Source organism: Octopus bimaculoides, chromosome 14, assembly GCF_001194135.2.
Source record: "Octopus bimaculoides isolate UCB-OBI-ISO-001 chromosome 14, ASM119413v2, whole genome shotgun sequence".
NCBI classification, from domain to species: Eukaryota; Metazoa; Mollusca; class Cephalopoda; order Octopoda; family Octopodidae; genus Octopus; species Octopus bimaculoides.
The window spans coordinates 3,657,541-3,663,196 of NC_068994.1; positions in this window are offsets into that span (position 1 = coordinate 3,657,541).

Consider the following 5,656-nt stretch of genomic DNA (forward strand, 5'->3'; position numbering starts at 1 on the left):
ATACACACATTCGCTGCTTTCTTCCAAGGAATCTAATGCTCTTAGCTTAGTTTTTCCTTGGAGTTGGCCAGATTTGAGCAATATCGAGAATAACCAGCCGAAATTTCAAGAATAATCTGGATCTCGACTGAGGAAAGAAAACTCCGAATGACCTGTCCTTGTTTCCTTCTATCGCCTGTCTGGATGTTTTGCATCCTTGTCCCATTCTGTATTATTTATACATACATACATATATATATATATATATGCGTGTATATATATATATGTGTGTGCATATATATATATGCGTGTGTGTATATATATAGAGAGAGAGTCGCCAACACAGCAAAACGTTTTATAGGTGCGAAACCAATGGTCATTCTCTGACCCTTTCAAATACACACACATACATACGCTCGCACACGCACTTATACATACATACACATATGAGTATGAATGTATAATAAAAGTATTAGCCAACAGTAAAAAAAAAAAAAAAATTTTTAAGTGATTGAAGGTATTTACGTTTTACTTTTCTTACCAACACCCAGGAAAGACGTCGGTCTGTTACTTTGAAGATATTAGTTATTTGGAAAACCCAGAGTGTGAAGAGATTGCAGAGTTATCTCCCTTAGGCTGACATTACCTGAATAGCAGACGGTCTGTTGTGCAAATGACACATTATTATAATGATAACCCCACTTGTTCCAAGCACGGGGAATTACCCTCAGCATGCATCAATCTATCTATCTATTTCATATAGACATGTCCTTTACACACACATACATTTTAAACGTCGGCATTCTTTCTGCAATAGACCATTTTAAAGTTTTCCATATGTTTATTCTTACTTCATGAGCCAAATAAAAGATGAAGAAAATAGCAAATTTCGGCAATCAAAGCAGCAGTGAACTGCCCCCCCCCCTCACACCAAACAATCAAGTATTTGGCCGAATGGGTGCATGAAACGTTTTGGCGTCCCTGATTCTATGCTCACCATTTGGCGTTAAACGTCTTAATGTTTCTTTCCTCCTCTCACTCACTCTCTGTCTGTTTATGTATGTGAACGTATTTCTCTGTGTATGGGGGAAAGGAAAGAGTTTTTATATTAATCGTATTCAGTTAATAAACTGTAATGTCTCTCTTTCCCTATCTTATTTCTTTATTGCCCACAAGGGGCTAAACATAGAGGGGACAAACAAGGACAGACAAAGGGATTAAGTCGATTACATCGACCCCAGCGCGTAACTGGTACTTAATTTATCGACCCCGAAAGGATGTGAAAGGCAAAATCGACCTCGGCGGAATTTGAACTCAGAACGTAACGGCAGACGAAATACCGCTAAGCATTTCGCCTGGCATGCTAACGTTTTTGCCATTTTGCCGCCTTCTATCTATCTATCTGTCCGTCCGTCCGTACGTGTATACTTCTGTGTGTTTGCTTCTAGCGCCAAAAACTACTGTAGCTCAAAAAAGCAGAATATCCAGTCAGCCATGCCAAATCATCAGCATCCAAACGACTGCGCCCAATCGTCCGAGGGTGGGGTGGTGACCATCGATAAACATACAGCACAAAATTACTTGCAAAGGTTTTGTAGAGAAAAACGTAAGTGTTGAAGATGAAGACGATCACAGAACAACCATCAGCGAATGACAACATAAAAGAGAACTGGGATGCCATTGAATCCTTGCATATTTAACCCACCCCTCTCCACCTCACCATGACTCTTTCTGGATGTCTTCCTATTCTCCCAATCACCTTTATCTCTCTCTCTTTCTTCCTCTTTATATATGCCAGCAATCTGATTAACTCCCTGATCCACAGCTCCTTCTCACATACGTCTCTCTCTTCTGATCCCCTCAACTTCCTCCTTCAAACCAGCAATCTGATTAACCTCGTACTTTGCACCTGTTATACACATATCATCATTATAATCACCATTTTACATCTTGCATGATTTAAAGGGGTCTTTTCCAGGACAGGATCTCACCACCGACTGCGGTCCCTTCTCATCTCCGGGCTTTTTGTCTCCCATGTCTCTATCTTAAACAATTTCCTTCCACACTTAACATTAACCAATGCTTTTTTTACCAAATTATTGTCCTTCGTAAACTTCGCATCTCCATACCAACCATCTTCTCTGTTTTACCTGTTTTTCTCCCAAGATTATTTGTGATCCATCCTTCATGAGGCCAAAGTTTCATCTGAATCAATCCAGCAGTTCTTGAGATATCTTGTCTGTGACAAACAAACAAACAAACATGGCTGAAAAGAACACCTCCGCCTTCGCTAAGGCTGGGGTAATAATTCACATTACAACAAGGCAAAAAATGTTGGTGGGAGGGAGAAGCATAGTCAAATAACACTGAAACCCAAAATATAACTGGTACTTATTAATTTTATTGACCCCAGAGATATTAAAATAATAATTAAAAAAAAAAAAAGAGAAAAATCTCAAAGTTCAAATCCGTCAGAACTTGAACCCAGAACATAGCAGGATGAAACTAAATACTGTAAGGCATTTGATGAGGTGTTGGTGTCATCAATGGTTTGTAAGATAGGCACAAGGTCACAGGGTGGGGGTAGTGCTGATCAAATCAGTCCTAGGTTGATAAAAAAGGCAATGTTGACCTCAGCAGGGATTGAACTCAAAACAAAAAGACTTAATTAGAAAACATGTCTGTTACTTACCAATTTTACCACCCCACGATACTACTACTACTAATAATAATAATAATGGCTTCAAATTTTGGCCCATGGCCAGCAGTTTTGGGGAAGGGGGCTAAGTCAATTAAATGAAACCCCAGAGCTTAATTGGGACTTATATTATTGACCCCCAGGAAAGGCAAATTTGAACCCAGTGGAATTTAAACTTAGAACATAAAGATGAATGAAATGACTAAGCATCTTGTCCATCATGCTAACGATTCTGCCAGCTCATCACCTTAATAATAATAATAATAATAATAATAATAATAATAATAGTATTAGTAGCTGTTGTTTTTGATTTAGACAGAAAACTGGCAGTTTTTAGGGAAGGAGGTTAGTCAATAACACTGACCTCAGTACTTGAGAGCGGTACACAATTTTATGGACTCCAAAACAATGAAAGGCAAAGGTGACTTTCATGTGATTAGAACTCAGAACATAAAGTACCAGAGGAAATACCATTACGCATTTTCTCTGGCATGCTAACAGATGTGCCAAGTTGTTGCTTGATTAACCCTTTTGTTACGATATTTCTGTTGAGATGCTCTGTGGTTCTTTCAATTAATTTTAAATATAACGAAGAATTTAGTAAATTAACTTGGTTATCATTCAGCTAGTTAGGAACATAAATTGTGATTAAGGTTTGGTGGAAGATTTTAATACAAAACTTATGAAAACAAGACATTTGTACAACAGAGCCAGAGCTGGTTTCAGCCAGGTTGGTATCAAAAGGGTTAAGAATGATAACAATCCTTTGTACTATAGGCACAAAGCTGAAAGTATTGGGGGAGGAAGGTTAGTTGATTACATCGACCCTGAAAGGATGAAAGGCAAAGTCGACCTTGGCAGAATTTGAACTCAGAACACAAAGACAGATGAAGTGCTTGCTGAGCATTTTGCCCAGCGTGCTAACAAATCCACCAGCTTGCCATCTTAATAATGATAATAATAATAATAATAATAATATAATCCTTTCTACTATAGGCACAAGGCCTGCAATTTGGCAGGAGAGGGACTAGTTGATCACATTGACCCCGGTTTTTCACTGGTACTTAATTCATCGACCCCGAAATGATGAAAGGCAAAGTCAACCGTGGCAGAATTTGAACTCAGAACGTGAGGACGGACAAAGTACTACTAAGCATTTCGCCCAGCGTGCTTTCCAATTTTGGCACAAGGCCAACTGATTACATTGAGGTCCCCAGTGCATGACTGGTACTTATTTGAGCTCAGAACTTAAAGGAGCTGCAAGAAATACTGCTATTATTTAACCCTTTAGCATTTCCATCAGCCATGTCTGGCATCTCACACCTACCCTACAATGTTATTTTAACAATAATCACATCATCAAAATCTTGAAGTTACAAGATTAATTCTTGATCAATTCAAAAAATAATGTGAAAAAAATAAACCAAAATTTCACAGAATAATCTGAATGCCGAAGGGTTGAAACTGGCAGACATTTCGTCCAGCGTTCTTAAGATTTCCAACTTCGGTAGAAGGCCTCCCGCTGATACGAGAAATACTGGAAATGGAACCAGAGGCAGTAAACATTTAGTTCATATTTTATCACCTTGCTCCCCCCACCCATCCCTGAAATACAAGGCAAGGCTGACCTTGATCAAGTTTAAAAAAAAAAATTATCATGTGTTAGGTAGCTTGCTTATCAGCCACATGGTTCCGGGTTCAGTCCCACTGTGTGACAACCTTGGCCAAGTGTCTTCTACTATAACCTCAGGTCGACCAAAGCCTTGTGAGTGGATTTGGTAGACGGAAACTGAAAGAAGCCTGTCGTACACACACACACATATATGTGCATGTATATGTTTGTGTGTGTGAACGTGTTTGTCCCCGTAACTTAGCGGTTCAGCAAAAGAGATCCGATATAAAGAATAACTCCTGGGGTCGATTTGCTCGACTAAAGGCGGTGCTCCAGCATGGCCGCATGGTAAAGAAGTTTGCTTTGCAGTCATAGGGTTTCAAGTTCAGTCCCAAGGCTCAGCATCTTGGGAAATTGTTTTAATTTAGCCACGGGCTGACCGATGTCTTGTGAGTGAATTTGGTCGATGGAAACAGTGTGGAAGTCTATTTGATATGTTTGTGTGTTTGTGTGCGTGTGTGATGTTTGCGTTTCCCCACCACCACTGCTTGATAACTAGTGCTGGTTTGTTTACATCCCCATAACTTTGTGGTTTGGTAAAAAAGAGACCAACAGAATAGGCACCAGACGTTTTTTTTCAATCAGCAACAAAAAAAAAAAAAAGATCACTCCCCACCCCCTCTCCAGAAAGAAGAACAACAACAAGACTACTATTCGTTTCCACACCCCATGGTGGAGGAGTAGGAGGAGGAAAATAAGTAAACATCTACACACCACCACCACCACCACTACCAGCATCACCACTATTTACCCTTGAAGTGTCTTCCAATGTTTGCATAGAGAGAGAGAGAGAGAGAGAGAGAGGGGGGTCTTGGAAAAAGACCCACAGGGCTGGGCCATGCTGGAAGCAGTCAAAATCGGGAGGAGGACAAATGAAGGACTACATTGAAATAAATACAGCTAGGGGGTGTGGGTCCTCATCCCAACCTCAGTGACAATGGGACTAGCCTGGACTGCAGTGCTCACCTGACAGCCTCACACACACACACACACACACACAGGACTTTTTGACACCTTTGATGGGTTAATAAAATGTCTGTTTATACATGCATATAAAGTGTGCGTATGTGTGTCACACATTTGATAAATTACAAAACTGAAGTACAATTTGTATGTACGTTTACCTGTGTGTTTATGCGGATGTTTAAAGGTGTATATAGTTAATGTGTACATGTATGATTCAGTTAAATGTGTATATACATGTAAACACATTTACATATACAAATGCACGTTCATACTTGTATGTCTGTGTGTGTGTGTGTGTGTGTGTATATATACACACACACACACATATATATATATATATA